The 19,292-nt window shown below is 44.3% G+C and overlaps 1 long non-coding RNA gene across 1 annotated transcript in view; it reads right to left on the minus strand.

Moving 5' to 3' along the window:
* LOC141088753 (uncharacterized) overlaps positions 1-19,292 on the minus strand; it is a 133,445-nt gene that overhangs the window by 107,115 nt on the left and 7,038 nt on the right. The window lies entirely within an intron of this gene.

Below are 19,292 nucleotides of genomic sequence, written 5' to 3' on the forward strand. Positions count from 1 at the left end.
GCAATCCGATTTTTAATCGGATTGCACTCTGACCCATGTTAGTGAATGGGTGACATCTCACTTGCGATTTTTTTCTCAGCCAAAATCGGTCTGAGAAAAAAAAAATCTCAGCATGCTGCGATTTGCAGCGATTTTTGCCAATAGAAGTCAATGGGTGCGATTAAAAAAACGGACCAAAAACGGACCATCCATTTTCCATCCGTTTTTAACGGATACATCACCATTCTGTGGTATAGAACACTGTAAATGGTCCTGTAAATGACTGTAGAAAAAGAGTGGCTGGGAAAAAAAAACGGATGAAAAACGGATGGAAAAAAAAAAATCGCATAGAAATCGCATGACACTGGCATAACACTCCACCCTTTTTTCCAGTTCAGAAGTCGGACCTTTTTTTTTTATCGCCAATCGGTATGAGGCCTTAGGCCGGGGTCACACTAACCGACGCAAAATACGGTCAGTATTTTACATGCGTAATATGGATGAATGGCCCCTAAACAGTGCTCCGTATGTCAACCGTAATCAAGGTGTGGTCGCGTATTTTGCGCATGTAAGCATCCGTATGGCATCCGTATGGCGAGATTTTTTCGCAGGCTTGCAAAATGGACATATAATGGAGCCCTATGACAGGGTTTCTAAACAGAAACCAAAGAATAGATATAGATATAGATATAGACACATAGAATGCATATATATATAGATATATAGATATATATAGATATATATATATGTATTCTATGTGTATATATCTATTCTTTTGTTTCTTTATTAAAACTGTCAGTGTGAGTTTACTGTATAGCGCACTAAATTGCCGGCTTTGCTAAAAGACACTGGGTGCGTATTTCTCGCAAGTCACATGTGTGGTCCATGTGTAATCTGTATTTTTTGCGCACCCATAGACTTGCATTGGCGTACTACAGGCGTAGTACGCTCACAATCGCAGCATGCTGCGATTGGCACGGAGCATAGAATACGGATGAGAAATATACGCTTGGTGCGAGGGACCCCATAGAGAATCATTTGTCCGTGTCTAATGCGTGCTTTTAGCGCCTCTCACTCGGCCGTATTCCTCGCCAGTGTGACCCCGGCCTTACAGTTAGATCAGTCAGAACGTGGAATGCCCTGCCACAACAGGTAGTAATGGCAGACACTAGAACAGCTTTTTCAAAAGGGCTGGATGATTTCTTCAAAACACATAACATTGTGGGTTATATTTAGTTTAGTGACAGAATGAATAAATGGTGAAGTAAGGTTGAACTTGATGGACCTAGGTCTTTTTAAACCTATGAAACTATTAAGTTTATGCTTTTGAAGCTGCAGAAGCAAGCATACCAAGATGAAAAATAAGAATAGATCAAGAATGGAGCCACACCTGATATTGCACAGAGGAAAACCCTGCCTCCCAAGGGTCTTCTACCCCATGATAGCCAGATGGGCTCATGGCATGACCCACCAATCAAAAATGAAGATGCACAATCTTGTGAAACAGTACTACCATGCACCAGGCTTTTCAACAGTAGTCACAAACGTCGCAAAGGGATGTCTTGTTTGTGCCCACTGCAAAACAGGGAAAACACAAAAGACACCAGAGAAGTGCACAGCCAAAACCCTAGACCATTTTAGGTGCATACAGATTGATCACATACAAATGCCATATTCAGGGGTGTTTGAATATGACTTAGTGGTGGTAGGGTGGCGAGAAACTTTTCCCGTGAAAAAACAGTCAGCTAAAACAACTAAAAAAACTACTTTATGAGATAATGTGCAGATATGGACTTCCAGATACCATAGAAACTGACCAATGATCTGCATTCACAGCCAGTCTGACAAAAGAGATATGGGAAGCCTTAGGGACAGAGTGTTAGGAATCTGTGTCCTGCCATACTTATGCAGAGATCCAGATCCTCACATTTGTCTCCAGAGGCTAAGTCCTTTCAGCCAGCTTCTGAGCATGCTCCTGGAATGAGCTCCCATTGGAGTTCAGGAGTCAGGTGCTCAGGTCCTGCTCCTGATTCCATTGGCTTAGCTCAGGGCTCTGGAGATTTCTGGCAGGTCCCGTACGCTATAAAAAGTGCGCATGGCCGCTATGCCATGGGCTAGTATTTTCATACTGCTGCTGTATGTATGGTGATGGATGCTTGGACTGGTGGCTGACTTATTATGAAACCCCTTCCCTCTGATATTACGACTGTGTGAGTGATTGGGCAGCCGCCAGTAGCAGCGCTAGCGTCAGTGCGCTCCAGCTATACGTTCTCAGCAGCTAGCGTCCTGCATCGCGCCAGCGAGATTGCGGTGTCTTCTCTGTGGCTCCGTTCACACCGCGCTGCGGTTGCAGTTTTTCCGCGTCTGCAGTTGCGACGCCTCCTGTCTGATTTCACGGTAGGTCTAGAGGGAGTAGTCCTGCTGCTTAAGGCTACTTCTGTGACTATTTATACCGTGACAGTTTGGCTGTTAGTCTGTGTCCCCGAACAGACTTAGCGTATTACTTTATTCTTTTGTCTGCAGCTCTATGAGCATAACAGAGCTTGCTTCTGTGCACTTAGGGTGCAGTTAACCCCGTGCAGATTGCCGCCATAGTGCTCTGCCTCTGTAGCAGCGGTTATATCACCTGCCGCACGGTGGACCCACGTTTATTTATATTTTTTTTAAGCGTGTTCCGCCGCCGTAACAGAGTTGGCCTTACACACTCCACAGAGCAGTGGCAAAGTTGAGACGTAATATGGGATACTAATAACAAAAATGCTCAAAGGAGAACAAGAAACAGGGAAGTCATGGCATGAAAATCTTCCCCTCGCAATGTTTAGTGTCAAACACACACTAGCCGGTCCAGCCAAATTCAGCCTATATGAAATCCTATTTGGGAGTGCTCCCAGGTTACATAGTAACATAGTAACATAGTAATTAAGGTTGAAGGGAGACTTTAAGTCCATCTAGTTCAACCCATATCCTATCCTAACTTGCCCTAACATGTTGATCCAGAGGAAGGCAAAAAAACCCCATGTGGCAAACAGTAAGCTTCATATTGGGGAAAAAAATTCCTTCCCGACTCCACATACGGCAATCAGACTAGCTCCCTGGATCAACGCAACACTAAGGAAACTAGTGTATATACCCTGTAATATTATACTTTTCAAGAAAGGCATCCAGTCCCCTCTTAAATTTTAGTAGGGAATCACTCATTATAACATCATATGGCAGAGAGTTCCATAGTCTCACTGCTCGTACAGTAAAGAATCCGCGTCTGTGATTATGCTTAAACCTTCTTTCCTCCAGACGTAGAGGATGCCCCCTTGTCCCAGTCACAGGTCTAAGAGTAAAAAGATCATTAGAAAGGTCTTGATATTGTCCCCGCATATATTTATACATTGTAATAAGATCACCCCTAAGCCTTCGATTCTCCAAACTAAATAACCCCAAGTGTAATAACCTGTCTTGGTATTGCAGACCCCCTAGTTCCCTAATAACCTTGGTCGCTCTTCTCTGCACCCGCTCCAGTTCAGCTATGTCTTTCTTATACACCGGAGACCAGAACTGTACACAGTATTCTAAGTGTGGTCGCACTAGTGACTTATATAGAGGTAAAATTATGTTCTCCTCATGAGCATCTATGCCTCTTTTAATGCATCCCATTATTTTATTTGCCTTTGCAGCAGCTGCCTGACACTGGCCACTAAATGTGAGTTTGTCATCCACCCATACACCCAGGTCTTTTTCAGTGACTGTTTTGCCCAGTGTTTTACAATTAAGCACATAATTATACATCTTGTTCGTTCTACCCAAGTGCATGACCTTACATTTATCCCCATTAAAGCTCATTTGCCATTTATCAGCCCAAGCTTCTAGTTTACATAAATCCACCTGTAATATAAAATTGTCCTCCTCTGTATTGATTACCCTGCAGAGTTTAGTGTCATCTGCAAATATTGAAATTCTACTCTCTATGCCCCTTACATTGTATTTTCCACAACAGTTGTCTATGCAATATGACACTCTGACTAAGTTTGTTTTTGAACTGACATGGCACTTAACTAAAATACACTCTAAGGATTTTTCATCCATCCCAGATCCTCAGAACCTAGAAGGGACCCACTGTACTCACCACTGACAGGCGCAGGAGCGCTTCCTTCTCTCAGCACACCTCAGCCATTTATCTTTGTCTTTCTTCTTCAGACATTCTCCTCTCCTTCTGCACCCTATACAAACCTCCAATATTGGAATAAGCGATAATATGATAAAGGCTCGGGCTGAGCCGAAACGTCTTTTATTTATATCGCTTCCACTGTGTGCTATATTCCTGTTTGGCTCCCACATGTAATAAAATGAACACCTATTTGCATAAAGTCTGTTTGAGTGTGCAGTGAATTTAACTAACTCTGCCAGAGAGAGGCAGAAACAATTAACCCCTGTCTGACCAGGATGGGACAAAGACAAAATCCCATCCTGTATCATGACAGGGCACTCTTTCTACTTGTTCTGTAGCAATTGCAAGTGGGGATTAAATTTGTGGGGTTGATGTCACCTTTGTAATGCCAGGTGACATCAAGCCCATAGAATACTAATGGAGAGGCATGTATAAGACACCCATCCATTACTAATACTATTGTTATATGGTAAATAAAGACACAGCCAGAAAAAAAGTATTTTATTTGAAATAAAATACAATACTTTTACTTTTTCATTTAATAACAACAAACAGAGTTATAATCACCTAACACCTTATTCCACTGTATCCCTCATCTCCTGTAGTTAAAAAAAAAACAAAAAAAACAACAATATCCCTTACCGGTCCATTGCTCTGTCCCATGCCGTAATCCATGTCTGGTGGATAAATAATTTTCAACCTGAACGAAGCCAAAATGCAACCGTCCAGGCTGAAAGCGCTGGTGAATGAGCTGCTGCGAGCACCGCATCAGTGACTAGTGATAACATCATTGAGATTACCGTCAGACACTGAGGCTGCATTCACATCTGGACTGAACTGCAGTGACTTCAGTGAAATCTCCGCTATACCATGAGAAAGTCTTACAATGCAGAGGTGAGTTCACCTCAGTTCACCAGGAGAAAACTGTTTATTCTTAAGACATGGATTATGACATGGGAAAGAAAGACTGACATGTGTGGGTTATTGTTGTTTTTAATTTTATTTTATTATAGGAGATGAAGGATTCAATGGAACGGGTGTTAGGTAAGTATAACTGTGATTGTTATTTTTAAATACAAAGGTAAAAGTGTGTTTTATTTTATTTCAAATAAAAGACTTCATTCTGGTTGTGTCTTTATCATACAACTATAGGATTAGTAATGGATAGGTGTATTATAGACCCCTCTTCATTAGCAATCCATGGGCTTGATGTCACCTGACAATACAAATGTGACATCAACCCCACAATTTTTAGTACAAAAGCAGAAAAAAGATCATGACAGCTCAACTTTTGAAGTTCATTAAAATCCAGCATTCACGGAACCACGAGCCAACCTTTCAAGTTGGCAAATACAGAGAAAAGAAGAAAAGTTCCAGCTTCTGGTAAAATTCCAAAAATTATCTTTATTCTATCAAAATTTATTAAAAGTAGTGGACAGGATGCAAGCAATGCGTTTCGAACATGATTGTTCTTTGTCAAGCTGACCATCCTGTCCACTACTTTTAATTCATTTTGATGAAATAAAGATAATTTTGGGAATTTTACCTAAAGCTGGAACTTTTCTTCTTTTCCCGCAATTTTTACCCCTACTTGCAAACACTACAGGGCAAGTGGGAAGATCCGGGCAAAGCTCCAGAACTGGCGCATCTGATACTGTACATGCGCCTATTCTGGGCTGCTGTGGGCAGCCATTTTTAGGCTGGGGGCAATATACATGTCCTTTTACCAGCCTGAGAATACCAACCCCTAGCTGTCTGCTTTAGTTTGGCTGGTTGTCAAAAATGGAGGGACCTCATGCCTTTTTTATAATTGTTTATCTAAATAATTAAAAAATACAGCATGGAGACCCCTCTTTTCTTGATAAACAGCCTTGCTGAAGCTGACAGCTGAGGGTTGCAGTCACTAGCTGTGAATTTTATAATATATTTTTGTTTATGATATATCCTGGAGTGTCCATCCTATGTATGCCTGAGAACTAATCACATGGTTAGTAGTCTTATGGTATTTTGTCTAAATGGTATCCTTTATGGTCTTCTATTCTCACCAACTGTGAATTTTGCCTGGCTGGTAAGCAAAAATATGGTGGAACCGACGCCTTTTTTTAAATGGTTTTTCAAAGCAGGTATCTTCAGCCTTGCTGAAGCTGACAGCTGAGGGTTGCAGCCACTAGCTGTGAATTTTATAATATATTTTTATTTATGATATATCCTGGAGTGTCTATCCTATGTATGCCTGAGAACTAATCACATGGTTAGTAGTCTTATGGTATTTTGTCTAAATAGTATCCTTTATGGTCTTCTATTCTCACCAACTGTGAATTTTGCCTGGCTGGTAAGCAAAAATATGGTGGAACCGACGCCTTTTTTTAAATGGTTTTTCAAAGCAGGTATCTTCAGCCTTGCTGAAGCTGACAGCTGAGGGTTGCAGCCACTAGCTGTGAATTTTATAATATATTTTTATTTATGATATATCCTGGAGTGTCTATCCTATGTATGCCTGAGAACTAATCACATGGTTAGTAGTCTTATGGTATTTTGTCTAAATGGTATCCTTTATGGTCTTCTATTCTCACCAACTGTGAATTTTGCCTGGCTGGTAAACAGAAATATGGTGGAACCGACGCCTTTTTTTAAATGGTTTTTCAGAGCAGGTATCTTATGAAGAATTCTCCCAACAGCTGCTCCTGTTCTCACTGTTATTATCGGCAGCAAATGTCAGCTGATGGGAGCAGTAGTCCTATCAGTTGACACCAGTGACCGGAGGTAAACTTTATACCTCTGATCACAGCGGCTGTCTGACTGGCGGTGACAATTTTACCTCCAATCAAAAGCAGTGCTTGTGGCACTGTCATACACATGACAGTGTGCCAAACACTGGATGTTCGGACATCCCATTCAAGTCAATTGGGTCCGAGTTCTGATTCGAGTCTGGGTACTGTTCTGTTTCCTGAACCCAAATTTTTTTTGTAACTGTTTGGCTCAACCCATTGGACCCGAATATCCAGGTGTCCGCCCAGCTCTAATTATATATTCTTCTAATATTTAAAGTTCAAAAATTTCCTCCAATGTAAAACTTCTCGTGTTTGTAGTAAATATTGAAATATGCATGGCTTTAAATCTTATTTCCCCTTAGATTATTGACTTTTCACACCTGATGTCACATTCTGTATATAAAAGCATAGCATGGTAATTTAAGTTTTCATTTGCTAATGCATTATTAATTTGTAATGAAACATGAATAATAGAAAAATGAAGACTCAAAGGGGTTGTCCACTGTCTCTTGTTTGTGCTACCTTCTGGAAAAACTGCAGAGCACTATTGTGTGTAAAATGGTTGTTAATGGAAAAGCCTGTGACTAGACTGGTCCATTAGACTCCACCAATTGTGAAACAACCCACGTGGGAAAGCTGCTTTTTTGATGATGACATGTTCTTGCATCTACAGCCTATGGACAGTAATGCTGGTCAGTTTATGAAGAAATCTGCACCAACAAGAGAAACTGCCTTTCATCTTTAATATAAAGAGATCATTGATTGTCATATTCCTTATACAAACTTCATAACAATTTCACTTTTATTTAATCATTTTAGGTGTCCTCTTTGACATGAAAAAAAGGAAATCACTGAGGTGTAAGTGAGCTAGCTGTCATTAAAATTAGAGACATAGAAGGTTTGTATGGATAGACTTCAACATGAATTCTACCTCTCTCAAACTATACCCAAATTACATTGACTTATGCCCTTGTAAGTTATATACAAGATTGTAACAGGAACTTCTGTGAAGGTGAGCATCTTCTTAAAAGTGAAACAAGAGGGCCAACTATAAGGCCTTATTTAATCTGTGAAAAAGAATTACTCCTAAAATGTAACTTTTATTCCTGCAGCTAAAAAATACCCGTACGTAAACATAACACACTATAGGATAAAGGACATATCTACATAATACTGTTAATAACCATAGATAGGGAGAAAGCCATTCTAAAAGGGGTAGTGGAAGTGTAATAATCTTCACTTGCCCTACCTTGCTGCAGAGGTTGGCACCCTAAATTCAATACGGAGCCCTCACTCAAAGCAGGCTGTCCCTAAATGACCCCCGAAAGGACTGAATATTCAAAAACCTCCATCATTACTAAACAATAAAGTACTACAGTGCAATACAATAGGATATATCTGGTAAATGACCCAAAAGCAATACAGGGTAATAAACTGCAGGAATACACAGGAAATAGAATGATCCCTATTAAAGGGAACCTTTGGAGCACACACCAATTTAATTGATAGGCCCAAATAATTATTACAAAGCCGTAGCATTGAATAACAACATAAGCTAATGAATATGTGTAGCTGATATAGACACACATGACAGAATAGACAAAATATGCCAACCAAATATATTAACAATATATAAGAATTAAATATGATCAGCCATATGTCTTATGAGGGTTCACACGGGTCAGTATCTCACCGTCAATATATATAAACATAACATAGGATCCATAACGATCAATGCAGCTTGTGTGTCACAGAAAATGTGCCTCCTGCATTGTAAGATGGGCAAACCATATTTTTTTTTAAGGCTAAATGAAAAATCTCATAATTCCAGAAATTAAAACACAACAGTCTACCTAACAAAGACCATGATTCATTGAGATCTGATTGAGCAAAGCTGGTCCTGATGAGAAGGAGTATTGGAGTCAAACGCTCCTGATTCGTTAAAAAGCTCATACTGTAAAATATATATTTGGAGAATTTTTGCACACTTCCTTGATTTGATGGGCTGACATGTGCCCACAATAGGCAATCCACCAGTGCCTATTAACTAGTTAAATCCCGCTGTCAAATGCTTTCAGCGGGATTTAACTGGCGCTTCCAGCCACCGGACAGGAAATGAGCGCATCGCTGACCCTGTCACATGATCGGGGGTCAGCGATGCACTGAAATAACAACCTGAGGTCTCATAGAGACCTCTATGGTTGTTGATGAGTCACTGCTATGAGAGACACCCGGTGGCCGGCTTTCATAGCAATGCTGTAATTCTGCAACATATATGCAATCTGCTCAACGCCTATATGTAGTAGAACCAATCGAGTTGTGGATGCTTTTAGCCTCCCATTGATGCTATTGAAGCATGCCAAAATTATTATTTTTTTTATAAAATATGAAAAAAATAAAAGTTTAAATCACCCCCCTTTCTCCCCATACAAAATAAAACACTATTAGGTATTGCTGTATTCAGAATCGCCCGATCTATCAATAAAAAAAGGATTAACCCGATGCTAAACGTCGTAGAGGGAAAAAAAGTAGAAACGCCAGAATTAAGGTTTTTTGGTCACCGCGACATTGCATTAAAATGCAATAACGGGCGACCAAAAGATCATATTTTCACATAAATGGTATCCTTAAAATTGTCAGCTCAGTGGGCAAAATAAGCCCTCACCCAACCCCAGATCACGAAAACTGGAGACTAGAATTGAGCGAAACGGGTCGAAAAATTTCAAAAGTCGCCGACTTTTGGCAAAGTCGGGTTTCATGAAACGAAACCCGACCCTAGGATGAGGTCGGCCACGAGGTCGGCGACTTACGCGCCAAAGTCGCGTTTCAAAAGTTTGTTTTGCGGTTTTGAGCCAATCAGGATCCACGGACACTGTGGGCTACGTGATGACATAGGCACGGGTCACCACCATCTTTCAGAAGGGCATGCAAGTGATTGGCTTGCTTTGGTGGGCGTCACAGGGGGTATAAAAGGGCGTGCACGCCGACCGCCATCTTACTTCTGCCGATCTTAGCATAGGGAGAGGTTGGTGCTGATTCTGTAGGGAGAGCGTTAGGCAGGGAAGAAGAAAAAAAAACTGCTTCTGCTGCTAGCGATTGTGCCTGTATAACACACCAGTCACTGTGTGTGCAGTGCAAGGGGAGGCTATATTGTGGTGTATCAGTGGTGTTGGTTGTTGGGCTGCCTTCTAAGGCTTCCTGACAGCTGCATTGTTGTTTACCCACTGCTCTGCAAACTGTTTTTTTAAAAGCAATCCCAATTTTTTTTTTTGTCCTGCTGAGGTACTGAGCTGCAAACTGCTTTTTTAAAAGCAATCCCAATTTTTTTTTTTTGTCCTGCTGAGGTACTGAGCGTGCATTTTTTCACACCATACAGCGGTGTACGCTCCTCACACAGTACCGTGTAACGGCTGTTATCACAGCCACAGTGAAGCTATCTGTGTCACTCTGTGAGAATAAGACGAGGACATGTTCCGTTCTTACAGACCTGCACTCTAGAGATTCCTACTCTGCCCAATTCTGCATACACCTTGTAATTTGTGATACACTAGCCAATTTCTGCCTGTGACATAGCGCTGTGATATTCAGTGGGCCTCACACAATCCAAAAGTGTCCAGTGTCCACAAGTGTCTGCAGAAATTCAAAATCTCCCTTATCCTCTAGTCACTTTGGTCACAGCTGTGCCATCGAGCCTGTGACATAGCGCTCAGATATTCAGTGGGCCTCACACAATCCAAAAGTGTCCAGTGTCCACAAGTGTCTGCAGAAATTCAAAATCTCCCTTATCCTCTAGTCACTTTGGTCACAGCTATGCCATCGAGCCTGTGACATAGCGCTCAGATATTCAGTGGGCCTCACACAATCCAAAAGTGTCCAGTGTCTGCAGAAATTCAAAATCTCCCTTATCCTCTAGTCACTTTGGTCACAGCTGTGCCATCGAGCCTGTGACATAGCGCTCAGATATTCAGTGGGCCTCACACAATCCAAAAGTGTCCAGTGTCTGCAGAAATTCAAAATCTCACTTATCCTCTAGTCACTTTGGTCACAGCTGTGCCATCGAGCCTGTGACATAGCGCTCAGATATTCAGTGGGCCTCACACAATCCAAAAGTGTCCAGTGTCTGCAGAAATTCAAAATCTCCCTTATCCTCTAGAAAAATATTCAGGATTGAGAGTCCTCAGTAGTTGATACCTTTTAATGGCTAACTGAAAAGATGGTAATACATTGCAAGCTTTCGAGACTACTCAGGTCTCTTCATCAGGCTAGACTAATACAAAATCTGAAGTCACATATTTATGCACAATACAGCCTAGAAAAAATGCATAAATATGTGACTTCAGATTTTGTATTAGTCTAGCCTGATGAAGAGACCTGAGTAGTCTCGAAAGCTTGCAATGTATTACCATCTTTTCAGTTAGCCATTAAAAGGTATCAACTACTGAGGACTCTCAATCCTGAATATTTTTCTATGTACTGGCTAACACGGTACAAAGATATACATCTTTCCTGTACCTTATCCTCTAGTCACTTTGGTCACAGCTGTGCCATCGAGCCTGTGACATAGCGCTCAGATATTCAGTGGGCCTCACAAAATCCAAAAGTGTCCAGTGTCTGCAGAAATTCAAAATCTCACTTATCCTCTAGTCACTTTGGTCACAGCTGTGCCATCGACCCTGTGACATAGCGCTCAGATATTCAGTGGGCCTCACACAATCCAAAAGTGTCCAGTGTCCACAAGTGTCTGCAGAAATTCAAAATCTCCCTTATCCTCTAGTCACTTTGGTCACAGCTGTGCCATCGAGCCTGTGACATAGCGCTCAGATATTCAGTGGGCCTCACACAATCCAAAAGTGTCCAGTGTCTGCAGAAATTCAAAATCTCATTTATCCTCTAGTCACTTTGGTCACAGCTGTGCCATCGAGCCTGTGACATAGCGCTCAGATATTCAGTGGGCCTCACACAATCCAAAAGTGTCCAGTGTCTGCAGAAATTCAAAATCTCACTTATCCTCTAGTCACTTTGGTCACAGCTGTGCCATCGAGCCTGTGACATAGCGCTCAGATATTCAGTGGGCCTCACACAATCCAAAAGTGTCCAGTGTCCACAAGTGTCTGCAGAAATTCAAAATCTCCCTTATCCTCTAGTCACTTTGGTCACAGCTGTGCCATCGAGCCTGTGACATAGCGCTCAGATATTCAGTGGGCCTCACACAATCCAAAAGTGTCCAGTGTCTGCAGAAATTCAAAATCTCACTTATCCTCTAGTCACTTTGGTCACAGCTGTGCCATCGAGCCTGTGACATAGCACTCAGATATTCAGTGGGCCTCACACAATCCAAAAGTGTCCAGTGTCTGCAGAAATTCAAAATCTCACTTATCCTCTAGTCACTTTGGTCACAGCTGTGCCATCGAGCCTGTGACATAGCGCTCAGATATTCAGTGTGCCTCACACAATCCAAAAGTGTCCAGTGTCTGCAGAAATTCAAAATCTCACTTATCCTCTAGTCACTTTGGTCACAGCTGTGCCATCGAGCCTGTGACATAGCACTCAGATATTCAGTGGGCCTCACACAATCCAAAAGTGTCCTGTGTCTGCAGAAATTCAAAATCTCACTTATCCTCTAGTCACTTTGGTCACAGCTGTGCCATCGAGCCTGTGACATAGCGCTCAGATATTCAGTGGGCCTCACACAATCCAAAAGTGTCCAGTGTCTGCAGAAATTCAAAATCTCCCTTATCCTCTAGAAAAATATTTAGGATTGAGAGTCCTCAGTAGTTGATACCTTTTAATGGCTAACTGAAAAGATGGTAATACATTGCAAGCTTTCGAGACTACTCAGGTCTCTTCATCAGGCTAGACTAATACAAAATCTGAAGTCACATATTTATGCACAATACAGCCTAGAAAAAATGCATAAATATGTGACTTCAGATTTTGTATTAGTCTAGCCTGATGAAGAGACCCGAGTAGTCTCGAAAGCTTGCAATGTATTACCATCTTTTCAGTTAGCCATTAAAAGGTATCAACTACTGAGGACTCTCAATCCTGAATATTTTTCTATGTACTGGCTAACACTGTACAAAGATATACATCTTTCCTGTACCTTATCCACTAGTCACTTTGGTCACAGCTGTGCCATCGAGCCTGTGACATAGCGCTCAGATATTCAGTGGGCCTCACACAATCCAAAAGTGTCCAGTGTCCACAAGTGTCTGCAGAAATTCAAAATCTCCCTTATCCTCTAGTCACTTTGGTCACAGCTGTGCCATCGAGCCTGTGACATAGCGCTCAGATATTCAGTGGGCCTCCCACAATCCAAAAGTGTCCAGTGTCTGCAGAAATTCAAAATCTCACTTATCCACTAGTCACTTTGGTCACAGCTGTGCCATCGAGCCTGTGACATAGCGCTCAGATATCAGTGGGCCTCACACAATCCAAAAGTGTCCAGTGTCTGCAGAAATTCAAAATCTCACTTATCCTCTAGTCACTTTGGTCACAGCTGTGCCATCGAGCCTGTCACATAGCGCTCAGATATTCAGTGGGCCTCACACAATCCAAAAGTGTCCAGTGTCCACTAGTGTGAGCAGAAATTCAAAATCTCCCCTGTCCTATAGACACCTTGTACCTTGTTTTACATTACTATATAGTTTGTTGGATTTTGTCTACATTTCTACCAAAAATGAGGAAGGCTGGTGGAAGAGGCCGTGGAATTGGGCGGGGGTTGGCAGCTGGTAATGATGGTGTTGGTGGTGGATCTGATGGTAGTGGCAAGAGCAAAATAGGACCGAATGCAGGAGGTGTTGAGCCTACGTCATCGTCTGGCTCCATAAGGCTTCGAAGGCTTAGTTTTCTAGGAGTTGGCAAACCGCTTTTAAAGCCAGAGCATCAGGAAAAAGTTTTGTCTTACATTGCTGACTCAGCCTCCAGCTCTATCGCCTCCTCTTCTTCAGTTGTAAAAAGTAAAAGCACTGAGTCGTCATTGGAGGCTCATGTTCATGAACCACACCTTTCCTTGTGTCCTTCACCCCAACCAAGATTGAAGGATGACGCAGGCCATACTACTGATTACTCCATGGAGCTGTTTTCACATACCATGCCTGGATTATCAAGTCAAATGGTGAATTACCCAGGCCAAGATGAATCTGACATGGAGTGCACTGATGCACAGCCGCTGATGGATGATTCTGCTGGTACATTCACTCAGAGCACTACATTGTCCTCGCAGTGTACAGAGCCAGATTCTGACCCTTATGAGACTCAGGTGCCCCTTCCCGCACACTATACCACCATACACGGTGACACAGAGGAAGGTGCACATGACATTGAAGATGAGGTGATGGATGACCCGGTTGTTGACCCAGATTGGCATCCATTGGGGGAAGAGGGTGCTGCTTACAATAGCTCAGATGAGGAGCATCCACAGCAGACATCGACATCGCAACAGCTGTTATCTGGCAGGCCCGGAGCACTCCAAAGACAGGTTCCAAAAATCAAAAGAGTTGCTGGACAGCTTGTCCAGAGGGTCAAAAGATCACAGCGTGCTAGGCCGCAAAATGTCTGCCAAAGTAGGAAGAGTGCAGTGTGGCACTTTTTTGAACAAAATCCTCATGATCAGGCCAAGGTTATCTGTAAGAAGTGCGCAAAGACCTTTAGCCGAGGGAAAAATCTGAAAAATTTGAATACCAGTTGCATGCTTAGACATTTAAACACCATGCACTTGCAAGCGTGGACACAACACCAAACCTCAAGTGCCACATGTGCAACTGATCACAACGAAGGTAGTCAGCAACGCTACATTGTTTCCCACACTGAAAGACTGATTCTAGGCCATCAGAAAGGACACCAACTCCATCACCATCATCAACCCTCTCTCAGTCCGCCCTGTCCACCGCTACTTCCACCATATGCAGCTCTCAAGTCCAGCTCACCCTCCCAGACACTATGAGTAGGTCAAGAAAGTACTCAGTCTCTCATCCGCGTACACTGGGTTTGACCGCCCACATTGCCAAACTAATCTCGTTTGAGATGATGCCCTTTCGGTTGGTGTAAAGCGCAGCTTTCCGTGAACTCATGGCCTATGCAGTACCACGCTATGACCTACCCAGTCGCCACTTCTTCTCTCGCAAAGCCATCCCAGCCCTCCACCATCATGTGAAAGACCGCATTGTCCATGCACTCAAGCAGTCAGTGAGCGGAAAGGTGCACCTCACAACTGATGCATGGTCCAGTCGGCATGGCCAGGGCTGTTACGTGTCCATCACTGCGCTCTGGGTTAATGTGGTGGATGCAGGGTCCACAGGGGACAGCGGTGGTGGGACAGTGCTGCCTAGCCCACGGTATAGGAAACAGTTGGCTGTAGGCATTCGACCCTCCTCCTCCTCCTCCTCCAGAAGCGAAAGCTCGTCCACAGAGCGCAGTCGTACGAGCACTCCATCTGCAGCTGCCACTGTTGCACACGAGGTGTCCCCTTATCGAGCAGCTAGTGGAAAGCGTCAGCAGGCTGTGTTGCAGATGATGTGTTTGGGCGACAGACACACCGCCGAGGTGCTGGCCGAGTACTTGAAGCGACAAACTGAGTCATGGCTGGGCAGTGTACATCTTGAGGCAGGCAAGGTAGTTAGTGATAACGGCCGTAATTTTGTGGCAGCCATAGCCCTTTCAAAACTCAGCCACATACCTTGCTTGGCTCACACCTTGAACCTGGTGGTGCAGTGCTTCCTCAAAAATTATCCGGAGTTAACAGCCCTGCTCCAGAAGGTGCGAAGACTGTGCGCGCACATCCGCCGGTCGCCTGTACACTCCGTTCGTATGCAGAAGCTGCAGCGATTGCTCCACCTTCCCAACCACCACCTCATTATCGACATTGCAACAAGGTGGAACTCCACCCTGCACATGGTGGAGCGGCTGTGCGAGCAGAGGCAGGCCATAATGCATTTGTGGGAGGATACACGGCCAGGCACTTTGAAAGCAGACATGGAGTTGACAGGTGTGCAGTGTTCGAAGCTGAAAGACCTCTGTAAAGTCCTTCAGTGTTTTGAGGAATGCACACGGCTGGTAAGCGCAGACGACGCCATCCTAAGCATGAGCATCCCACTTATGCGTCTGCTCATGCAAACTTTCACGCACCTTAAGGAGCAGGCTTCTGCAGCCAATGTTGATGAGGAAGAAGAGGAGGAGGGAATCCTTGATGACATTCAGCCATTTTCTGCTCAGGGACCTCTCCTGGACGAGGTGGAGGAAGAAGAGGAGGAGGAGGAGGAGGATGATGGGGATGATTACTTAGGGGAGGAGGATGCATCTCGTGGGGCAAGTGAAAATGTTGGCGTGGCAAGGTCTGGTACAGGGTTTGTGCGTGACTGGAGGGATGTGGATTTGCCAGAAAGTGCTCCTCCAACCAGCACTCGCAGTGCATCATTGACACCGGGAACATTGGCCCACATGTCAGATTATGCCTTGCTGATCCTAAAAAGGGACCCCCGCATTGCCAAAATGATGAACGATGACGACTACTGGTTGGCCAGCATCCTGGATCCACGCTATAAAGGTAAATTACAAAACATCATGCCACAGGAGAACCTTGACCTAATATTGGCTAATAAACAAGCAACTCTGGTAAATCGGTTGCTTGAGGCATTCCCAGCACACAGGAGCGGTGATGGTTCTCACACGAGCCGTACGGGCCGGGGGCAGCTTGCCAGAGGTGTTCGTGGTGCACACAGCAGAAGTGGCATTGGAGGCAGGGGTTTCATGACAATGTTGTGGACTGATTTTTCAAGTACCGCTCACACAACTGGTAATACTGCATCGATGGAAAGTGACAGGAGACAGCAGTTGTCAACTATGGTTACAAACTACTTTTCCTCCCATATCGATGTTCTCCCACACAGGTCATTCCCCTTTGACTATTGGGCCGCTAAACTGGACACCTGGCCTGAATTGGCACAATATGCCTTACAGGACCTCGCTTGCCCAGCTGCAAGTGTGCTATCGGAAAGAGTCTTCAGTGCAGCTGGATCAATCCTGACAGAAAAAAGGACCCGTCTGTCAACCCAAAATGTGGATGATCTAACCTTCATTAAAATGAACCACGCATGGGTTTCCAAGGATTTTGTCCCACCTTCCCCTGATGACACATAGGGTGACAGAAAAATGGCTTGCTTTGGTCCACCTCTTCCTGGGACTTGACCTATTTCACCTTTTGCATCAGCTGAATGTCCAACATCAACATATGCCACTTTCTAAAACTCCCTAACTGTGCTGCCTCCCCCCCCCATGGCCGGGGTCACCACCTAGCACATGACACCGTGCGAGTGCCATTGCCCTGGACAGGTGGGTAGGCCGACTCTTGGGCGCGGGCACTGGCACAGGGTCTCTCATAGTGCAATCAAGTGTCTCTGACGGTGGTGGTGCACACCCGATGTCAGACACACCGCCGTACTATGAGGGGCCCAGTGCCAGTACCGATGCCCACGAGTGGGCCCCCCTTGCTTGGGCAGGGCCCCAGCATTTGCAATCTTTACCTCTCCCTGCTCCTCCGCTGTGTAGTCTGGGCCGTTAAATCCATACTGTGCCTGACACCGTTTGAGCCTGCCTCCTGATGTATAGACATATATTTTGAATGTGTACGCTATCCATACATGTTATCCGGGGATACGGTACCCTTTCTAACCTTTGTGCAATCATGTGCAATCCATACTGGGCCTAACACCGTCTGAGCCTGCCTCCTGATGTATAGACATATATTTTTAATGTGTACGCTATCCATACATGTTATCCGGGGATACGGTACCCTTTCTAACCTTTGTGCAATCACGTGCAATCCATACTGGGCCTAACACCGTCTGAGCCTGGCTCCTGATGTATAGACATATATTTTGAATGTGTACGCTATCCATACATGTTATCCGGGGATACGGTACCATTTCTAACCTTTGTGCAATCACGTGCAATCCATACTGGGCCTAACACTGTCTGAGCCTGCCTCCTGATGTATAGACATATATTTTGAATGTGTACACTATGCTATCCATACATGTTATCCTGGGATACGGTACCCTTTCTAACCTTTGTGCAATTACGTGCAATCCATACTGGGCCTAACACCGTCTGAGCCTGCCTCCTGATGTATAGACATATATTTTGAATGTGTACGCTATCCATACATGTTATCCGGGGATACGGTACCCTTTCTAACCTTTGTGCAATCACGTGCAATCCATACTGGGCCTGACACCGTTTGAGCCTGCCTCCTGATGTATAGACATATATTTTGAATGTGTACGCTATCCATACATGTTATCTGGGGATACGGTCCCCTTTCTAACCTTTGTGCAATCACATGTAATCCATACTGGGCGTGAGAACGGCTGGCAAGCTGTTAAGCAAGCTACAGCACCTGTGGTTTGCACACGTAAGTTTTTCATTTTTTCAGGAATGACGGTTAGGCCTAATTCCGGAACTGCGGTTGACCTGCACTTACTGGGAAATCATTGTTCGCGGGTAATAAATGTAATCAGTGATCCCCATCACTAACGTTGTTCAGCGGGTTATCTGCACCTGTAAGCGACAAACGCTGGCCTTTTCAGTGTAGCGCACATGCAGCCACGGACATGTAAGGGCATGACACACCAGTTATTGGCCAATCTCATGTGCCAGAGCCTCACGTGTCCCTCTAGTAAACCGGACTCGGACCGCGGGGCATGACGGAGTCTCGTTCGTTAACGGAATTAAGCTTGCAATGTGTGCATCTGTTCTGTAGCTGGCATGTTTGAGGTTTCCCAGGTGGAGTCAAATTTAACCGTAGGCTCCACTCCTGGTGGTGCCCTTCTGGACATTCCTTTAAGGTTCAGCTTTGCAACCATACTGCCCACGTAAAACAAACACTTTGCCTTCATGAACGCTGTTTGGAGGGTCATGACTCGTGGGAATAACGCCGCCCAATCAGTTAACCTGCTAGAGAGATCGTTCGTTGCTCCCAAGCATGACATCACACTCCCTAGGAGGAAGGTAATGCCACTGTGGCGACCGTACTCCTGGGGGCGACACAAGTGCACTGATGCCCAGCCACTGCTCGATGAATCTGCTGGTACATTGACCCAGACCACTACATTCCCCTCGCACGCTACACGGCCTGAATCTGACCCTGATGAAACTCAGGTTACCCTTCCCATATATAGTTCCATCTTACACGGTGACAAAGAGGAAGCTGCAGATGAAAGTGCAGGTTCGGCCCACCCACCATCAGACACACCACCGTACTATCAGGGGCCCTGTGCCAGTGCCGTCGCCAACGAGTGGGCCCCCCCTGCTTGCTCAGGATCACAGCACTTGCAAAGTTGAAATACTGTGCAGTGAGATGGAAGATGGGGACGACGAGGAGTCCA

Source organism: Dendrobates tinctorius, unplaced genomic scaffold, assembly GCF_039654945.1.
Source record: "Dendrobates tinctorius isolate UK_male_01 unplaced genomic scaffold, ASM3965494v1 ptg000040l, whole genome shotgun sequence".
Lineage (NCBI taxonomy): Eukaryota > Metazoa > Chordata > Amphibia > Anura > Dendrobatidae > Dendrobates > Dendrobates tinctorius.